The following is a 22,554-nucleotide window of genomic DNA, read 5'->3' on the forward strand; positions in this document are numbered from 1 at the left end:
TTCGGAGGTCCTGGAAATGGCCATGGACCTCGTGGCACTGCTGGATATCGAGCAGATGCCATGGTCCGAGCTGCAGGAAGTGCTCCAGGACCATTACGCCCCAGTAAGCACGCCTCTGGCCAACCGATTCGACTTCCACCAGAGAAATCAAGCAGAAGGAGAATCAGTCAAGGAATTCGTTTCAGCGCTCTGGAAGATCACGGCCAGCTGCGAATTTGAAAACGTGGACATTCAGCTGCGGGACCGCATCGTCTTCGGCATGAGGGACAGCACAGTCCAGAAAAAGCTCCTCAGCCGAAAGAAAGTGTCCCTAAAAGAGGTCACAGAGAAAGCCACAGCCGCCGAGTCCTCCGATAGGGCAGCAGCCGCAATGAGAAGATCCAAGGGGATCCACAAGGTCCGCAGGAACCCACAGCCATCATTGGATGAGACCTCCACGGGGTCGGACTCTGACTCTGAGATGGCCGTCCATAAGGTCACAAGACCCCAACGACGGGAAAAACCCCAAGATGGCGGACGGGAGGAACGTTGTGCCAGCTGCAAAGGGGACCATCCACGCGCCAGATGTCGCTGGCGGGATGCAACTTGCAGATGCTGCCAGAGGAAGGGCCACATTGCGGAAGCCTGCAGGGCGGCAGAGCCAAGTTTTGAGCCTCCCAGACCCACGGACCATGAATACCAGAGGACATCCAAATGGTCCCAGTACCCGCGGCGAGACAGTGACGGCCACCCCAAGAGCAGAGGGATCCACCAGACAACAATTGCACACGCTGCAGCAGAGGAGTCCGACAAGTTCCACGTGACCGTCTATGTGGAAGGGACCCATGCCCCATGGAAATAGACTCAGGCTCACCGTACTCCATCATAGCCTGGGACCAGCTAAAAAGACTTCAACTGCGGCTATCCAGGAAACAGCTAGAGCCATTCCAAGCGAGGTTGGTGGATTTCGGAGGGCACTCCATCGGCATCCTGGGACAGACCAACATCTGGGTGAAGTTCAAGGACTTCGAAGGACGCCTCCCCATCGCCGTCATCAAGGAAGCCCATCCAACCCTACTAGGCATGGAGTGGTTCAAGCCCCTAGGGCTCACGATTGGCGGAATCAACAAAATTCAGGCTAGCGCTCTTAGAGGACTTCAAGGACGTCTTCGATGGGAGCCTAGGTAAATTTCTGGGGAAACCCATTTCTTTCAATTTAGACCCCAAAATTGTACCCATTCGGCTCAAGCCCCGCAGAGTTCCATTTGCCCTCAGGCCTAAGGTGGATGCCCAGCTAGATAAACTAATTGCCCAGGGCATTCTGGAACCGATTGATCATGCGGCATGGGAGACCCCCATTGTGACTCCCATGAAGCATGATGGATCTGTGCGCATCTGCGCCATCTATAAGTGAACCATCAACCGAGCATTGCCGCAGAGCGCATATCCCGTGCCAGTGGTGCAACATCTGTTGCATTCGCTTGGCAGCGGGACCATTTTAGCGAAACTGGACCTGGCCCAGGCTTACCAACAATTGCCAGTAGACGAAAGGACTGCGGAGGCACAAACAATCGTCACACACAGGGGGGCTTTTAAGTGCAACCATCTCCAATTTGGAGTCAGCGCCGCCCCGGGAATTTTTCAATCAATGATGGAACGCCTTCTCCAAGGCATTCCTGGGGTGGTACCTTACTTCGACGACGTACTAATCTCTGGAAACTCGGAAGCCCAACTGATGGAACGGCTCAAGCTTGCCCTACAGCGGTTCCAGGCGAAGGGCCTAAGAGTTAGAAGGGACAAATGTGTTGTTGGGGTCCAGGAGGTTGAGTTCCTGGGCTATCTAATCGATAGCAAGGGCATCCACCCCACCAAAAGCAAGGTCAGGGCTATACACGAGGCTCCAGCCCCCAAATCAAAAACGGAGCTTCAGGCTTTTCTGGGTCTGCTGAATTTTTATAGTGTTTTTCTGAACCAGAAAGCCACCGTTGCTGAACCGCTCCACCGCCTTCTAGGGAAGGCAGTACCCTGGAAGTGGGAAGAGGAAGAAGAGGCAGCATTCCAGAAAATCAAAAGTCTTCTCTCCTCCGACAGCGTCCTCATCCAATACCATGAGTCACTCCCACTAATTCTGACCTGTGACGCCTCACCGTATGGAGTCGGAGCTGTCCTCAGCCACCAGCTGCCCAGCGGCACCGAAGCCCCCATTGCTTACTTCTCCAAAACCATGTCATCAGCGGAGCGGAACTACAGCCAGCTCGATAAGGAAGCCCTCGCCATCGTAGCCGGCATTAAACGTTTCCATGAATACCTGTATGGAAGGTCGTTTACAATTGTCACCGATCACAAGACTCTACTTGGACTGCTCGCCGGGGACAAGCCAACGCCACCCTACATGTCACCCAGGATGACATGCTGGGCCATCTTCCTCTCCGGCTACACCTACAGACTCATCTGGGCTATCAACATAATAATTTTAAATTGGGGTATTTTAAATTTTTGGGGTTTTAAACCGGCCAAATCTATTTAATTATTTTAATTTTTAATCATTGTTGTGTCTTGTGTTTTTAAATTGGCTGTATACCGCCCTGAGTCCTTCGGGAGAAGGGCGGTATAGAAATAAAATTATTATTATTATTATCAGCAGATGCCCCCTGCGAGAACCAGTCATTGACCCGGCACCTACCCTCGGACTTCACCACATAGACAATGACCAGACGTGCCCGGTGTCATCTGCAACGGTGGCGACCCACACACTGAGGGACAAGACCCTCAAACAGGTACTCTCATGGACATTGACGGGTTGGCCGACCGGAAGAGTGGGCGAAGAATTCACCCCATTCATACGGAGGCAGCACGAACTGGCCACCATGAACGGCTGCCTCCTCTGGGGTGACCGGGTCGTGATCCCTCCCACACTACAGAAGAGCACCTTAGAAACCCTCCATAGCGGCCATCCGGGCATAGTTCGCATGAAGGCGCTGGCACGGAGCTACGTTTGCTGGCCTGCCTTGGACAAAGACAGAGAGGTGTGGATCACTAGGTGTGACCCATGCCAATCGACGAGACCAGCACCCCCTCAAGCCCAGCCGACAGAGTGGGAGCAGCCCAGCAGCCCGTGGTCAAGAATACATATCGACTTCACTGGGCCAATGAACGGAAAGTCCCTCATCATCGTGGACGCATTCTCAAAATGGCTGGAGGTCATCGCGATGCCATCCACCATGACAGAGGCCACCATCAGGGCACTCCGCCGCCTATTCGCCACACACGGGCTGCTGGACGTCCTGGTCTCCGACAATGGCCCGCAAATCACAGCCAAGACCATAGAGGATTTCCTGGCAAGCCAAGGCATCCGGCATGCCCTCATCGCCCCGTACAGGCCAGCTGGAAATGGACAAGCAGAAAAAATGGTACGGCTCACGAAGGACACACTCACCAGGATGGGCCCAGGAGACTGGCAGGAACAAATAGACAAGTTCCTGCTGGCACAACACATCACACCGCACACCACAATGAAGAAAAGCCCAGTCGAGCTTCTGATGGGGAGAAGGCTCCGCTCACCGCTAGATAGACTCCATCCACAGTACAACCCGAAAGACAAGCCGATCAACCCACCACTGACGCGAAGCTTCGCTAGCGGAGACTTGGTGTTCGCGCTCAACTTTCAGGGCCAGCCGAAGTGGATCAAGGGTCGGATCAGGAGAGTGACGGGCCCAAGATCATACGAGGTGGAGCTGGATGACGGCCGGTCATGCAGAAGGCACATCAACCAACTCCGCAAAAGGGTGAGGGGAGTCAAAGGAAACCACCCCAACGAAGTAGGACTGCCACACCCAGACGAGGTAGACCTACAACACCCCGTCGAGGTAGAGGTACCACCCCCCAGCAAGGTATGAAATGCAACGCCGCTATGGGAACTTACTTTCATAGTTGGTGGACCTGTCCCCAAGCAAAAGAATATTGGGCTAGAATTCAAAAATGGATTTTAGAAATCATAGGATGTAGAATAGATTTGAACCCGGAAATGTTTTTATTAGGCATGAAACCAGAGAATTTAAACAAATCTAATTGGTATCTCGCTCTCCACATCATCATTGCAGCCAGGATCTCTTTCGCGCAAGAATGGAAATCCAAAAATATCCCATTGGAGGCTACGTTAATTGCAAAGATCATGGACTGTGCAGAAGCAGAAAAGCTTACTGGACTTTTGCGAGATAGACAAGAATCGGGGTTATATAGGAGTTGGGACAGATGGTATGCTTGGCTGAAAAAAAAGAAATCTTAAGAAGAATGAAAATATTAACTTTAATATGAACGTGGGTAAATATTTATAGGAGCATTGCATGACAGTTGAGAATTTTTTTCTCCTGGATAAACTTTTCTTTCTTTTGATGAGTTGGCTTAATGGAGGTTTGTACTTTCTCTAGGCGAAAATTGATACTTTAAAACTCTATATGTATTATATTACTCTCTGCAATTCTATCCATATTGTTATACTTTTTTTTTCTGTATTTTTAAAATAATTTTCAATAAAAAAAAAAAAGGAAAGGTAGCACTGGCTGAAGCTTTAGAGGCGGAGGCTGAACATGCTTCACTCAACTTCAATCCCAGACAGTTAAAGGAGGAGGACTCGAATGAGCATGTCAAAGCCTATGTTGAGGACAAGAACTCCCCACAGCAGGGACAAGAAGGAGAATCTCACCCATTGGCTCTACGAACTACTCAGACGGCAGATATCGTAAGATCTAGACCACGAGACTCCTCCTTTGAAAGTGCACGACCTACCCCGATAAACGAAGACATACGGGACAACCAGCATACTCCTTCAGCAGCAGTGAAGGCGTCTCAGGAGCCAAGCACGCAAACACCACGAGACACCACCTCAGAGTGGAGGCTAAAGAGTTCTAGCCAAACCTGCCAGACGTTCCGAGTGCAGCTATCCAACCCAATGGAGGTACTCCACTTGCCTGCCAGGAAAAAGACCTATCGTCACCTGTGGCATGGGAAGATGAAATTGTCTGTAAATACTCTATAGGGAACTACCAGCCACCGTTGGCACTTAATCCTGCCCTAGCCAATGCCGTAGGGCGCACCTTGCTACCACCCCCATCGTATAACTCTCCTGAAGTCCAAAAGAATACTGCAACATCCTGGAGAAGGATGGACCTGGCACATAGGGGAGTGCACAAGTTCTCCGACAAGTCAGGCATAGATTACATGCTATGGAAGCTTCTTTTTGTAAATGCCATTAAGGGCGAACGATTGGAGCCAGCCGAGGAACTCGGTCATATGATCACATGGCTAGGCCCACGATCAATACAAGCAGTAAAGGAGGTCTATGCATCAAAAATGTACGAGCCAGTTGAAGCCCTCAAGCTATCATGGGAAACACTTGATGAGTGGTATGGGGCACCTACGATGACAGAGTCCTCATTCTTAGAGCAGGTCGACAACTTCCCTGCCATGGACCTCAGTAACCCTCAAGAACTATGGCACTTCTCCAGTCTCCTTTCACAGTTGCGGTCAGCACAAATGGATCCCACCTTGTCGGAACTTAGCTGTCTCGACCTGTATAAGACACAAAGGTCTATCGTTAAAAAACTACCAACGAAACTGGTTGATGCATGGATCGATCTAACTGATAATTACAGGGCAAAGAACCTTGGCAGAGAACCACCCTTTGCCGCCCTTCAAGAATTTGTTGCCCACATGTCGAAGAAGTACAATGATCCATGAAATAAAGACCTTACAATACAAAGGACCTATGCCAGCAGAAGAACCAACCCAAACCTTGGTCCAATCAAGAGCCCACCGCAGGCTGCAAGAGGAACAGCCTCTGTGTCAGTGCATAGCACAGAGGTCGTTCCCCTGTCAATGAGGAACTCCGATGTAAAGCCACCTAAAAGTGCTCTACATCGACTTCAGAAAGCAAAGGAAGAACCTGTCTGTCCACTGCACAAGACCTCACACACTCTGAATAAGTGCAGAGAATTCCGAAAGACGTCCCTGGGCGAAAGAAAGGCATTGATCAGGGAGTACAAAGTCTGCTTCAAATGCTATGCGTCTACAGACCACATGGCCAAAACTTGCACAGTTAAGGTGCTATGTTATCTATGCAAAAGTGACCAGCACCCAACCACCCTGCATCTAGATTGCGAGTCGACACCACAGCCGACTCCTACTCCACGGTCGACTTCTACCTCTCCTATGATTAATGAGTCTCGGAATGACAATGAAACACACCCAGAAGTGACAAGTGTCAACTGCACTTCAGTATGCGGAGACTCACTGTCACCTCGTTCGTGCCACCCGATCTGCCTAGCTAAAGTCTATCCAGCTGGAAGCCCAGAAGAAACAGTGAAAATGTATGTGGTAGTGGACGCGCAGAGCAACCAATCATTAGCCGAATCAGCTTTCTTTGACCGCTTTAACATTCAATCCAAAGAAATACACTTCACAATGTCGACATGTATGGGGATACAGCGCACGGCGGGGAGGAGAGCTACCGGATTCTGCATAGAATCAATAGATGGGAGTGCTAAATTCACATTGCCACCGCTGCTAGAATGTGACACTTTACCAAACAACCACAGTCAAATCGCGACACCAGAGGTAGTAAGCAATATACCTCACCTGAAACACATGGCCAATCTCTTCCCTGCCCTAGACCCTGAAGCCAAAATCTTGCTCTTGTTGGGTGCTGATGCCCCCAAAGCATTCCCTCCCCAGGAAGTGGTCAAAGGCCTTGACCACTAAGAGCCTTGGTAGTACAGTGGTCTAAAGCACCCTGTTATTAAGAACAGCTGCCTGCAATTACTGCAGGTTCGAATCTCGCCAAGGCTCAAGGTTGACTCAGCCTTCCATCCTTTCTAAGGTAGGTAAATTGAGGACCCAGTTGTGGGGGCAATAAGCTGACTTTGTATAAATATACAAAAGAATGAAGGCTATTGCTTAGCGCATTGTAAGCCACCCTGAGTCTCCGGAGAAGGGCAACATATAAATCATTTTTTTTAAAAAAAAAGGCCCAGCCGGCTCTCCATGTGCCCTCAAGACAGAATTTGGATGGGCCATCATAGGACCTATTTGTATCGACCGGCTGCGAGACCCCCCCTGACTTCTACCAAGCAATTCTAGACCAGTCACCGACCTGGAACTGCTGCGAAGAAAGACCTTGAAGACTGAACCTCAAGCTTTGCATGAATTGTGTCTACCCACAACCTGCATTGTTTGATGATATAATCTTGTTTACATTAGTCAATTAGATAGTTACGTTGCATTGTTTTCGGCTATGCCTTTGTTTATCTCAATTAAGTAGTTAGTTAGTAGTGGAATTTTATAATTCCAGGCGGGCAGTGTGCTGTTACTGTCTGTGAGTTGTGGTGAGTTAGTTACCTTAAGGATTAAGGATTAAGAGCTGTCTCCTTAAGAGATTGCATTGTGGGAGATGTAGTGAGAGATTGCATTATGGGAAATGTAGTCCATGACATGTGACCTTATCTGTGTGTCTGATTGGTCCCTGAGGCTCTCTGCCGGGGTTTTTAGAACAAAGACCTGGCCATATGTTGAATTACCTCAGAAGAGAGAACATGCTTTCTGAACAGGGGGACAAACTTCCATCCTTTTACACTAGGAAATGGGACAGATTATGAAATGTGGATGCACCTCACCTGGACTCACTATGATTGTAAGTCTTATGTGTTCAAGGATTCCCAAATAAATATAATCTGCATGAAAACCTGTTTGCTAGAGTTTATCTGCCTGTTACCAGTGGAGCCAGATGCCTGGGGAACAGAACACTCATTATTTAGCGAGACTTTGGGGTACAGTACAGTGGTGGGATTCAGCTGGTTTGCACCAGTTTCAGAGAACCGGTGGCTAACCTTTTCTGCAGTTTGGCGAACCAGCTGATCCCACCACTGGCTGGCCCTGCCCCTCGCCTGTCCCCTCCCAGCTACTCCTCGCCTTGCCTGAGAAGGTAAGGCCAATGGTGGGGGAGGGAGACCTGCTCAGGGCCTGAAGGGCCACGGGGGCCAACACAGCGAGGTTCGACTGCCTTTTGGGCCCAGATCTTGGCTTCTGCAGGGCCTCCAGTGGGAGGCCTAAGAGAAAATGCCTGGTCCGGGCACACAGTCCTCCACAACAGAGCCATTCCTGGGGAACAAAGCCTTGAATGACCTGATCGGTCCTGAAGGCCTCAAGGGGCTCCAGAGTTTCATGCACCTCCACCAGCTGAGTGCCCTGCCCTTTAGATCTCAACAGGCCAGGATCCGGCGGCGGTGCTCCTGGCATGCAGGTGGATGTCCCAGGGCTGCATGCATGCACCTCACTTCATCCAGTAAGGAGCAGCCTTGGCCCAAGTGTGGTGCTCTCCCCTGAGGGCTGCCCCCCCACTCACCCGCCCAGCTGCCAGCTGGCTGGCCCAGAAGCATTGCATCATCCCATTGCGGACTGAATGTGGGACCTGAGGTGGAGGGGAGGGCAAGCAAGTGGCATCTGTCCGGAGGCCCCACAGAAGCCAAGAATCAGGCCCAATAGGTGTCCGAGCCTCGCTGTGTCCCCCGGAGGAGCCCCTTCAGCTGAGTGTACTGGGCCCAGAGCAGGTCGCCCTCCCTGCCATCAGCCTTACTTCACACCTTACCAGGTGAGCGGTCAGTCAGGAGGCCAGGCACTCCCACACTCCGCTCTGATTGGGCGGGCAAGGAAGGGCCAGCTGGTGGAGGGACAATGCGGGCAGCATAGCCTCGCAGTCCCTGGCTACCCACTCACTGGCAGCCACAGCACCCAAGGCCCAGCAGCTGTGGAGAGTCTGGGAGGGGGGGTGAGATGCGGAGGGGAGGAGGCAAGCAGTGGTAGCTCAGCCCTGGCTTGCCTTCCTCTCTGCCAATAGTCAATAGAAGAAGGGAAGGACAGGCAAGGATCGGGGGATCATGGCCAACCAGGAAAGCCAAGGCTGCCCAGTCCAGAGCTGCCAGTGTGGGTAGGTGAGGTAGGGGCTGCAAGGTGCATCTGGCTTGAAGTTCCTAGCCCTTTCTTTGTAAATCTGGCCAAAAGAGGGAGGGGAGGAAGCGGAGGCCTTGCCCACCGGTCTCTCCAGGTGATGTGCACAGTCCCCAGAAGACTGGCCAGGAGCACCCAGTGGGCTGGGGCTAAGCTGGTGGTGGCAGCAGCCAGGGCTAGGATCGCTGCTTGGGGGATGCAGCCAGGACTGGATGCAGCAGGCTGCCCTCACCCAGATGGCTCCAAAGTTAAATGCTTCCTTTTCTTGCAAGTACATCCAAACATCATTAAAGGGAGAAATGATGAGTGAAGGAGAAGAGCATACTTCCCACTGTTCTATAACCAGAAAAACTGAGAATGAAACAATGTATTCCAGTTAAATTAGAAGTGGTTCTTTGTGAAGGATCTGTGAAATTTTTGGAATATGCCAAGAAAAAAAAATATAAAGCAGAAAGATTTAATTAAAAGAGAAGAGAAGGACTGGTAAGACATCCACTAACTGAGTGACTGCTTTGAAAATGCCTTTCAAATGTGAAGGAGACCAATTGGCGTCATGGTGGGAACAGCTGGAAAATAGCGGAGTTCCGCTGAGCTCTGTGAAAACCAGCTGGTATCTGCTTCCCGGGAGACCCTACAGGTTCAAAGCCACTCTGGAGGGGTGGTGAAGGAAGAAGAGGTGCTTTGTCGATCACGAGACACAATTTCCTTGTTGATCTGAAGAAAGTGTTGTTGATCCGAATGGCAGCAGGGACGACAGCCATTTTGGCAAGTCACAAGCTGTGACAACTGGGACAATAAGTTTTGTGCTGAAGCAGTTCGTGGACAGAGCATTGAAACTGAGATAACTTCAGTGGTGGGTTGCTCCCAGTTCGGCCCAGGTTGTAACAGTGACGATGTGACGTCACCGAACCAGTTCTCTGTGACTGGGAGCTGGGCCCACCGCTTTATTCCTACCTTTATTTCTTGGTTTTTAGCCCAGCTGATAGGCATGGCAGAGTGGATTGCCGCACCTCAGATGGCCAGAAACCTAACATGCTTGCGCGGAGCACAAGTTTGGCGATCGCACGCAAAGCACGTGCACGAAGAGAACCGGTAGTAATACCGGTTGGAACCCACCACTGGATAACTTCCAACTTTTATTGGGAATTGGGAAGGTGTAAACTGGAAAATTATAAAGACTGTATATTATCAAACAGCTTTTAAGGACTACAAATTTAGGGGATTTGGAGGTATAATTCTGGGACGGATTAAATTTTATTAATAATTGGCTTTTTTGGAATTTTTAGATATTGGAACATTGGAACCTTAAGAGTATATTGAGTAATTCTTAATATATTAAACGACAACAAAATGATTCAACATTGATCTGGTGAGAGATTTCCAATTTAGATTTTTTTCCCCCTAGAATTGAGTTAAGAGTTCCCCTGGGAAATAGCGGGTGGAAGTGGGACTCCCAAAAGGAGGTGGATTTGCATTTCCCACCCCCCACCCCCTGTAAAGCAGTAAGGAGAGCTTTTTGAGCCATCTCTGGAACAGGAAATGAGCCTGGAGAAACTTTTAGACTCCAAAAAGGAGGTGGATTTGGGGTTTTTTCCACCTCCCCTGTAAAGCAGCGAGGAGAGCTTTTTGAGCTGTCTCTAGAATAGGAAGTGACCCTCGAGAAACTTTTAGAAAAGAGTGAAAATATCTTGTACTAAAAGCTAGACTGGATATCTCAAATATATTCTTGGATTGTAGAAAAGTTTTGAATTTCACAACACTTGGATAAGCTGATTTGCCTTTTTTGCTACTATTTTATTTTTCCCAAAGACTAAACCGGATATACTGTTTGAAAGAGAAAGGATAGGAGGAAGAGAGAGTAGCAGAGCCAGAGTGCCATCTACTACCCTGTTTTCCCCAAAATAAGACATCCCCTGATAATAAGCCCAATTAGGCTTTTAAGCGCATAGCAATAAGGCCAAATGCTTATTTCAGGGTTCAAAAAAAATATAAGACAGGGTCTTATTTTCAGGGAAACACAGTAGCAAAAGTTAGAAGTAGAGATTGGGAGCTGCAACTGCAGATACAACCTTGAGAAACTGTGTAAATAAAGATATAAATTGACTACTAGAAATAACCTTGGTGTTACAAGTTGGTCAGACTGAAAACTGAGATAGAGAGGGTAACAGTGAAATTTGTTATTTTTAAACAGCTCTTGAAACTCAAAGGGAATTATAGGCAGTAAAAGACTTTATTTTTTTCCTCTCTTTTTTCTAGCTCTGTGAACTCTGTGAATATCTTCTTAGGCAATATAAAACAACTGGGTTTGGTAGGCCTATGTGGATTACAATTGATTGATATACTATCCTCTTTGACTGGATATTAAAGGATTAAGGTCTGAAGAACCCAAAGAAAACAACAAGCAGAAGAAAGGTGGTCAAAAGATTGAAAATTTTGGAACCTTTGGATTTTTGGATTACAAGCGATTTGTGGTTTTTCTTTTGGTTTTTTTGTCTACTCCGTTTTTCTTTCTTTCTTTCTTTCTTTCTTTCTTTCTTTCTTTCTTTCTTTCTTCATTTTTGGATTATAATTGGATACTAAAAGGCTTCCAAACTGACACTCTTTTCCTGGTGGATTACAAATACTAAAAAGATTCAAGATGAGGAAAACAGCGTCAGCACCATCAGCAGCTGCCGCCTCATCAGCCTCGAGCTCTTCTGGACAGAGGACCTTGGACGCTCTAGTACATCAAGAGAAAGCGAATGCAATGCAGATAAAACTGAAAGGAATGATCTAAGTGCTGCACGATGATCTCAAAGAAGTTAAAGAAAAAATAGGGAAAGTAGATGATAAATTAGAGAAAGTAGAAGATAAACTCGAGAATGTCCAACAAATGATGGCAAATAATGAACAATGTATACAGAAAGTAAAAGAAAAAGTGGAACACAGAGAAAAAAGTGGATGAAGTTGATAATAGACTTACATTGGCAGATAAAAATAAAGAAAAAATAATAATCTCATTGGAAATGGATAGGGTTGACTATTACCTGGGATTCCAGAATATGGAGGAAGAAAAAGGAGAAAATTTAGTAGAAATAATGGCAGAGTTATTGACAGGAGTCCTAAAGGTGGACAAAGAAAAAATACTGGCGGATATCAATGAGATATTCAGAGTGACCACTAGATACACGGTGAGACATAAACTTCCCAGAGAGATCCATGTGAAATTTACAAAAAAAGAAATGAAGGCAGAAGTTTTACAAAGAATGAGAGATGAGCCTCTAAAATACAAGGAGAAAGAAATCATAGTACTAAAACAGGTTCCGAGGAGAGTAAGAGAAATAAGGAGAGAATACCAATTCTTAACAAGACAACTAATGAAGCATGGAGTAAATTTCATGTCAGCTTTGAAAGCCATATTAGCAATGGAAGCTTCCATGCTGCCACCTTCTTGTGTGTGGGAAAGTAGGAGAGGGAATTTAATAGAGGGAATGTAGTTAGACAAAATAGCATTTTTCCTTTCGGTCAAGGTTATGATAGTCCTGCATCTGGAGTAGGAATGGTTGGAGTGACATGTTGAAATAGGATGGGTGGTGATTGGACAGTGTGATGGACTGATGGTGCAGGGGATGGATTTGGGGATTTTGATTTACTAAGGGAAAAACAGAACTCTCAGATTCGGGTTTTCCCAGATGTGCCAGTATAGCTACTCTAATAAATGGAACTTTGAGAAAATGCTTGACTCTGTGGTTTTAATTGGAGTTGAGGTTTTCTGGAATGCCGACATTAACCCGAATCCCTAAAATCATAACAGTACCCCGAAAGGAGGCTGTCCAGGGTGCTGAGCCCCAGCATCGACCTAAAACTCAGGTGGTGAGAAAACTCAGCGAAGATGGAGGAGAAAGAGGAGATCACAGAGGGAGCCGTGGGGATGGATACCAGAGGACTTATCGATACCCAGTATTCTCCTTCTGAAGAAGAGGTGCGAGCCATTGAAGCTGCAGAGACGACACGAAGGCTCGGCACTTGGCCCAAGGAGTTGGATTCCTGGAAAAGTTGCCAGTCTGATCCAACTCCAGAAAGGGGACTGGAAGAGAGACCGCCTAAATATCGTGCTGCTTCCAGTCCAATGAAGTCGCTCCACAAGCCAGAGTGGAGAGGTGTGACAGCTTTGGGATCCGGAGATTCCTGGGACTGGAACCTGTTGCCTCTATCTCAAAGCCAATCATTTAACCGGACTCCCGAAGTGTTTTGAGCAGATGGAAGTGGGAAGTTATTCCCTCCTGGTTCCAACCTCCTCAAGTGAGATGGAGCATAACACAACCCACATTCACTTTTCCTGATCCAGGACCTGGCCGAGAAACTAGTGGGGTGCAGGCATCTTTCTACCTGGCCAGGGATGACAGGAGGAGTGGCTTGGTGCAGCCAGGCCAGCCAGCAGTTGGGAGACAGCAGACACAGCTAGCATGGGGACCGCCACCCCCACCCTTGCCAGCCTGCCTTTATGCTACCCCCTGCAGAAAGTATCCCCCAGGCTGGGGATTCTATCCCAGCCAGGGGTGGGTCCAGTGCCAGTGGTCGCCAGCACCTTCTGCTCCAATTTTCCAGGGATCCCCATGGGCCCAATATGCCCCAATGGTCCTGGCACATCAGTGGGGGTTAATCCAGCAGCTGACTGAAGTTCCCCCCCCCTCTGAAGCCCAACAAGCAGTGCAGCAGCCAGCCCCTATCCTGCCTCTGGCCGTAATCCAGCAACCAGCATCAGCAGCTCCACTGCAGGTTCCAGCTCTGCTGCCTGTCACCGGGGCCAATCCACCCATGAGGCAACTGCCACCCCAGTTTAGAGCAACATTTGATGGTAAGCCTGCCAAACTGGCTTACTTCCTCAGCCGAGTTTGGGCTCATATAGATCAGTATGGAGAGCAATACAAAACAGATTGAGACTTAGTATTGGTGATTTAGAATAGAATAGAATTTTCTGATGGGATGAATGAAGGGGAGGCTGCCGAATGGATAGCCCAGCTGCACAATGAGGGAGCTGCTGAACTAAATGATGCCAATGGTTTTGTTGGACTGCTCCGGGCCAGATTTGAAGACCCAGACCGAATCAATGAAAATGAAGCCACAATGGACTTCCGGTTGGCTCCGCAGGACTTCGCTGACGCCCCTCTGTGGGCGTCTGATCCCCGGTTTCGTAAAAGCCCCAGAACAGCCAAAAACAGCTGTCTGGGGCTTGAAAACCCTCTCCCTGGGCAAAGGGGAGAGAGAAGAGCTGGCAGGCAGAGGTAGAGCCCCCCAAGTGCCTTAGGAGAAATCCTGGGGCGCGAAGGGCGAGGGCTCCCTAGAAGCCTGCCAATCTGCTCCGGACCTGGGAAGACTCCGCTAATTAGCGGGCTAGAAGCCGCAACCATTTCTGCTGACAAAAATGAGGGATTTTTAACATCTTCAATTGCTGCAGGCAGAACAAGCCAGGAGAAGTCAGATTGCAAGTATTCACACTTAACTCCAAAGTTTATAGCCTCCTTCGGAAGTAACAAGTTAGCAATTTAAAATGGTGATTGAAACTTGAAAGGGAGCGGCAGAGAAAGGGAAAGTTACAGAAAGTTTTGTTTCCCTGGCAGCCTCTTGCCTGGAAAGAACTGCTGTGCTGAGAGAAGGAGGATTTTAAACGTTAATTTATGATTGGGAAAATTCTTGGACTTTGATGAACTTTTCTTTTTGGCTTCTGAATAAAATACAATGATCAATTTAAACTGAAAATGGCCTCAAAATCTGTAAAGACTGTTCCTATTAAAGGAACTGGGAGTGCTGGAAGCTCCCCAGCTCATACCCCTAGATTGCAAGCCTGTGCCCCTCTAACAGACCCACAGACTTTAACATTTGAGATGATACAAGAAGCCCTACAAGCTACACAAAATAAAATTGCTACTGTGATTAATGAAAAAATTAATGAAACCAATGAAAAAATTAATGAATAATCAAAAAATACAGGCTGTTTCAGATGAGATTTTAATTCGGAACCAGCAAATTAGAGATGATATTCTATTGGCATTTAAATGTTTGGCAGGTGACATTGAAATGGTGGATGATAAAGTTGAAGAAATTAAGCAATCTACAGAAATTTTGGACAAAAAATTAGGAGAGATTCACAGCAAACTTGAGAGAGCTGAAGATGATGTAACGATGTTACAATACCGAGATATGGAATTTGCTTTAAGATTTAGAGGGGTGAAGGAGAATAAACAAGAGAATTTGAAAGAAATGATGTCAGAGGCATTGGCACAGTTGCTGGGGGAGATGAAAACTGAACTGGGCTGGCAGATTGACAAGGTATATCGTGTCAATTTATTTATTTATTTTAATTTAATTTATTTTATGTCCAATTTATATACCGGCTTAATACAATATGGAAAGCAAGAGATTTTTATATCAACGTATTAAAGGCTGGGACACCCAAATCACCAGAAGGAAAAAGAAAGAAGGAAGTACGGGAAGGAGAGAGAGAAGAGCTACTGACAGTGGTTCAGGGGGGAGTTTTGACTGGTCAAGAAGAACCACTACAAATTCAGATGGCTGTTCAAGATGTGGAGTTAATTGATATTTTTGCAGAACCGAAGGATCAAAGACAGACCAGAGCAGCAACAGCTAAGCGTAAGGAAGAATTAAGACAGCAGCAGCAGCAACAACAACAACAACAACTGCAGATAGCAACCCAAGAAACTACCAAAACAGAAGCTGTGGGGGGAGCAAGACCTAAAGGTCAAATGAGGCAAGACCATCAAAAATTGCTCCAGACGCTTCAGAGGCCCAGAGATGGGAACTAGATTTTTGACTTGGAACTTCAACGGTTTGAATTCTCCACAGAAGAGAAGGAAAATATTTCACTATCTTAAACAATTTAAGAATGATGTAATTTGTTTACAAAAGACTCATATTAGGATACAAGATCAAAAATATTTGACAAATGCAAGATTAGGTATACATTATGTTGCAGCAGCATCAGAGAAGAAAAATTGTATAGTTATATATGTAAAAAGAGACTTAATTGCAAAATTAGTTGAAGCGGATGATCAAGGAAGATTTTTAGCGATTGAACTTTTAATAAAAGGAGAAAAAACGCTTGTAATTGGAGTATATGCCCCGAACCAACAACAAGAAAAATTTTATAACTTACTACACTCAAAGTTGACACAATGGAGATATAAAACTTGTATCCTATTGGGAGATTGGAATTGTGTTATGGATGTAAAAAAAGATAAGAAGGGACCTAAACAAAATGTTTTAACAAGAGCAAAATTGCTCAAATCGTTCTGGGAGATGATGGATGACTGGGAGTTGAGGGATATTTGGCATGAAAGAAACCCAGAAGAAAAAGATTTTACTTTTTTTTTGGATAGACATCAATCTTTTTCAAGGATTGATTTTATATTAATTACTAATGATTTATTATCTAGGATGAAGAACACGAAGACCTGTTCAAGAACATTGACAGACCATAGTCCAGTCTGGATGGAATTGGAGTATGGGAAAGGGCCTAGGAGGTCCTGGAGGTTAAATTATAATCTGTTTAGATACGAAGAAAATGTAAAAGAGTGTAAAAAATTTATGAAAGAGTTTTTTGCTATGAATATGCAAAAGGGTACATCTATGGAAATGGTATGGGACGCAAGTAAAGCCTACATGCGAGGAATTTTGATATATTTGAATAATAAATATGGAAAGAAACAGGAGGCAAAAAGAAAAGAATTAGAAGAGGAGATTAATAAACAGGAACGGGCTTTAATAGCCAACCCAACAGATAAGAAAATTAAAGAGGCAATTAATTTACTGAAGGGTCAGTTTAATATGTTAATAGCAGATCAAGTGGCAACCAACTTACAATATGCAAAACATAATACTTTTTGTAATGCCAATAAACCAGGTAGGTGGTTGGCATATTTGTTAAGGAAAAAGCAGAAAGCAAGGACAATAGAGAAAATAAAATACAAGGGTAAGGAGGTTTATGAGCAAGAATTGATTAAAAAAGCCTTTTTAGAGTTTTATTCAAGGCTGTATACTGGTGATAAAATTCAAGATATAGATATAGATAGATATCTACAGAGAATATTTGTATAACTTCAAAAGAGCAGAGGGATAGCTTAAATCAATTGATAACTTCCGAGGAAATTATGTTTGCAATTAAGCAGTTGAAAGTGGATAAAGCTCCTGGAACGGATGGTTTGACAGCTACTTATTATAAAAGTTTACAGGAGGAAATGGTGGAACCACTGAAGGAATTATTCAATAATATACAACAGGGAGGAGAGGTACCTCCAACTTGGAAGACAGCATTTATATCGCTGATCCCAAAAGATGGGCAAGACTACACAGATCCTAAAAACTATAGCCTAATTTCACTTTTAAATACAGACTATAAGATTTTTGCTAAAATTTTAGCAAACAGATTAATGACAGTTATGCAGCAAATGATTCATCATGATCAAACTGGTTTTATAAATGGAAGACAAATGAAAAGTAATGTAAGGCAAATTGTTAACTTATTAGAGTATTTGGGAAGGAACAACCAGGTCCCTGCAGTGCTAGTTTTTCTGGATGCTGAAAAAGCTTTTGACAGATTGAATTGGCAATTCTTATTAAAACTAATAGAAAGGATGCAATTTGGAGAGCATTTTATACAATGTATTAAGGCAATATATCAAAAACAAACAGCGCAAATAATAATCAATGGTGGCTTAACAGATAATTTTAATATAGAAAAAGGAACAAGACAAGGCTGTCCCTTGTCTCCGTTATTGTTTATTTTGACGCTGGAAATTTTATTAAATAAAATATGTGGGACTGATATAATAAAGGGAATCAGAATTAGACGGCATGAATATAAGTTACGAGCATTTGCGGATGACCTGGTGGTTACCTTAGCCCAACCGGTACAATCGATTACCGCCTTGATGGATATAATCTGCTCATATGGACAAGTATCTGGTTTTAAAATAAATACAGCTAAAACAAAGATAATAGCTAAAAACATGGACAGAAGCCAGAAAGAAGAGATAGAAAGGTTAACAGGATTTGAAATAGTTAAGGTTAAATATTTAGGGGTTTATATTATGACTGCAAATATGAAATTATATCAACATAATTATGAACTGTTATGGCAAAAAATACAGAAAGAGATGGAAAATTGGAAGAAATTGCAATTGGTAGTATAGCCGCTGTAAAAATGAATATCTTACCAAGATTCTTATTTCTTTTTCAAATGATACCTATACTTAAAAAAGATCAAAATTTGAAGGAATGGCAGAAGGGAATAAACAAGTTTGTGTGGGCAGGGAAGAAACCACGAGTTAATCAAAAGATAATGCAAGACACCCGAGAAAGAGGTGGTCTTAAAATGCCCAACTTAAGACTGTATTATGAAGCTGCTACCCTCTCAGCAATTACAGATTGGATAAATTTAATGGAGGAAGAGATACTGAATATTGAAGGATACGGTCTGGTCTATGACTGGCATGCTTACCTATTGTATGACAAGAAAGTAGATAAGACTTTTAAAAGTCATATATTAAGAAATGCTCTACTACGTGTCTGGAAAAAGTGTAAATATAAACTAAAGGATAAGTTACCAATATGGACAGTACCCAGACACGCGATAGAGAATATAAATTTGGAGCAAAAGCAAGATAAGTTTACATATAAGGAACTCCTTTATAAGGAAGGAGTTAGATTACAATTAAAATCTATGGAGCAATTAAGAGAAGAAGGAATTATTAAGACTTGGTTTCAGTATGGTCAGCTGCAGGCCAGATGGAGAGAGGCTCAAAAAACTGGTATTTTGCAGCAGGATGAGAATTTTATAAAGCAAATAAGAGATAAAGGTCAAATGCATATTAAAAGGTTGTATAATGTATTAGTGGAAATAGATTCGGAAACAGAGCTAGTCAAGGATTGTATGATAAAATGGGCACAAAACATAGGTGAACCAATAATGTTGGATACATGGGAAAAGATATGGGTTAGAAATGTAAGATTTACACAAGCTCAAAACTTAAGAGAGAACTTTTACAAAATGTTTTACAGATGGCATTTACACCCAAAAAAACTAGCCTGCATGTATCCAAATTTACAACCCAAGTGTTGGCAATGTGAGTGTGAAGATGCTACATATTTTCATATATGGTGGACATGTAAAAAAATTAAGGCTTTTTGGATTAAAATATGGTGGATTATTCAAAATATTTTAAGGAAAAAAATTAAATTTACACCAGTTTTTTTTGTTGGGAATAGTTACGGATTGTTCTGTGACAGAGACTAAGTTGGTTTTAAACTTAATAACAGCTGCCAGGTTACTGGTGGCACAGTACTGGAAGAAGGAAGATCCACCTACTATTGAGGAATGGACATTAAAAGTTGTGCATCTGGCTGAAATGGCAAAAATTTCATCATATCTTAAAGATCATTCAAATGAAAGAGAATATCAGAATGGAGAAGATGGATTGACTATATGCAAAAAAAGTATCCGAACAAGAAGATTCATATAGCTTATGAATGAAATATTTTTAAGTAGTTTATGTTTATAGTTTTTGAGCTATAAGGAGTTAAAGACTTAGGGGGAATATGAATGTAATAATTTGTTAGCATATTTTAGCTTTATGTTTGTGAATGCTATACCCTGTGCCTGTTCTGGGAAGTCTAGGGAGGGAGGTGGGGGGGAAGGGGGGAGGGGGAAAGGGTGGGGGGGACATGTTTGTATTTCTTATAAAACTTTTCAATAAAAAAAAAGAAAATGAAGCCACAATAAAGGTGATGAAGCAAGATAATCAACCCATGAAAGACTTTGTATGGGACTTTAGAAGGGTCTCAGGGAATCTTGGGCATTGGCTGGACCGCATACAGACTATTTTAAAGAAGCCATTGATCAGGAAATCAGAACAGTCTGCGGAGTCCGAGGGGTGCCTGAGTGACTGCATGACTGGTATACAATGTCCAATGTCCATAGTTCTGGATAGAGAAATTCACCCACACTGCAAAGCCCCAGCTGAGAAGCTGGAGGACTTTGGCTAGGCGTCCACTTTCAAAGCCTGCTGAAGTCCCTCCCACTCAACCTGCTGGAGTGATTAAATGCTATCATTGTGGACAAGTGGGTCATCAAGCTTCTGAGTGTCTGGCCCCTGCGCCAGTTCCACAAGAACATCCGGCCATGGCCGCCCGAGGCAGAAGGGCTCCATGAAAGCCCCCAGATACCAATCGATTTGCTTGACAAGCCATAGAGGTTCCCCTCCCCATCAAAGAGAGCAAGGAACCTCCAGCCAAAGAAGCCCCTCCTGACGAGGCTAGCACAGAAGATGACCCAATGGTGAGTTCACCCATCCCCTCTTTTTCAATCAAAGTGAAACTGGTGGTGCCATGTCTTTTTATGGTATGGCAGAAGCAAGATACATACTTATTTTCAAAGACACTAAGTAAGAAACACATTATTATTAGTGTGGGAGAGAATTAGAGATAAATATTATTTGAAAATACCAACATTGTTATCAACAATGGAAGTGTTAATACACCCAAATATTATTAATATTAAAAATATTCTTAGATACAAGGATACATAATGAGCCTTGGTGGTTCAGCAGACTAAAGCACTGTTAAGTAACACCAGCTGCCTGCAATTACTGCAAGTTCAAATCTCACCAGGCTCAAGGTTGACTCAGCCTTCCATCCTTTTGAGGTAGGTAAAATGAGGACCCGGTTTGTGGGGGAAATAAGTTGATTTTGTATAAAAATGAACACTGCTTAGGGCCCCCCGAAAGCCCTACTAAGCAGGTATATACAAAAGTATGAAGGCTATTGCTTAATGCATTGTAAGCCACCCTGAGTCTCCGGAAAAGGGAAGCATATAAATTGAATCAATCAATCAATCAATCAATATTAACAGATAAGGGGTAACTGAAAGGGAAACAGGAAATAGAAGACAAAGGGATTGTGATGGATTGGTACACTCATATGCAAATACAAACTAGATATGAAAAAGATGCTAAACTATATGGTTTTTATTTAGAAATGACAGAACTGGATAAGAAACTCGCAGGAACAGAAGAAAAAATAATTTTAAAAATATATAATCATCTACTTAGTATTAAATTAGAAGAACAGGTAAAAGAAACAATGATAGCTTGTGTGAAAATTTTTGGATATTCAATTGAGTTAGATAAATGGCAGCAGTTACGGGAAAGGAATTACAAATTAACAATGTCCATACCATAGAAGGAGAATCAATACAAAATGTTTTATAGATGGCACATGCCGCCTGAAAAATTGGCAAAAATGTTTAAAGATAAATCAGCTAAATGTTGGAAATGCCACCAGACACCAGGATCTTATTATCATATGTAGTGGACGTGTCCAGAAGCAAAAAATTATTGGATTAAAATTAAAATATGATTGGAAGAAATGGTACAACAACATATGGATTTAAAATCTGAACTGTTCCTATTGGGTATCTTACCAGAGAAATGTAGTAAAGAAAATACATATTTGATTATACATGTTAAAACTGCAGCGAGGATAATATTTGTGCAAAGATGGAAAGCAGTGAAAATCCCTTCAGAGGGAGAAGTAATTAAGAAAATATTGGATTGTGCAGAAATGAATAGATTGACTTTGATAATTAAAGAAAGAGAGGAATTGGAATATTTTAAGGTATGGGGACAATTTTATCATTGGTTAGAGAAGAGATATATATATAGGGTAATGTTGTAATGAAATGAGTGAAGAAGAAAGAAGAGAAAGAAGACAGATAAATGTATTAATAGAAAAGCAAGAAATGTGGGAGAAATGTTATAATAAACGAAGGTATGATAAATAGTGGTGGAGGAAGAAGACACAAAAGATGTACTCAGATGATACACTGAATGATTATGTATTGTATGTTGGTTTGTCTATAAAATAAAAAACTTTTTTTAAAAAAGAAACTGGTGGTGCTAGAGACTGGGGAGCAAGGAGAAGTACCAGCAATAATAGATACAGGATGTACCAGATGTTTAATTGGGCTTCCAATTGTTGAACAATTAAGGATCAAAACAAGAGCCTTAAAGCGCCCAATTAAGTTTGAACAGGTGGATGGGACATTAATTGGAGGAGTCCCAGCCACCCAAATTACTGAACTGGTTAGATTGGAATTTGGGAGACATCGGGAATTTATATGATTTATAGTAGTGCCAAAGATGTCAGAATCTGTCCCTGTCCCTCCTTCCAAGAGACTGCCAACCCATAGGGGCCAGCTGCCAGAAACAGCAGCCATCGTTTCAGACAGGCCTCCAGGCAAACCCCAGATTCCTAAAGTATATACAGACTTAGCCGAAGCAGTGAGGAGGAGTGTAACATCCTCTCCTCTCATCGAGCCACGGATTGTGCCATTGAATTAGAACCTGGAGCCAAGTTACCAAAGCTCAGGATGTATTCCATGATGCCTGTTGAAATGACCGAGTTGAGGAAGTACATCAACACCAACATAGCCAGAGCGTTCATCGATCCAGTGATATCTAGAGTGGCCACCCCTATATTGTTTAAAGAGAAGAAAGATGGGGGACTGACATTATGTGTTGACTT

General features: G+C 44.1%; 1 protein-coding gene across 1 annotated transcript in view; it reads right to left on the reverse strand.

Annotated features, from left to right (window-relative positions):
* LOC117677548 (ultra-long-chain fatty acid omega-hydroxylase) overlaps positions 1-22,554 on the reverse strand; it is a 103,195-nt gene that overhangs the window by 8,709 nt on the left and 71,932 nt on the right. The window lies entirely within an intron of this gene.

This window comes from Pantherophis guttatus, chromosome 2 (genome assembly GCF_059756535.1).
Source record: "Pantherophis guttatus breed Tessera chromosome 2, ASM5975653v1, whole genome shotgun sequence".
In the NCBI taxonomy this organism is placed as follows: domain Eukaryota; kingdom Metazoa; phylum Chordata; class Lepidosauria; order Squamata; family Colubridae; genus Pantherophis; species Pantherophis guttatus.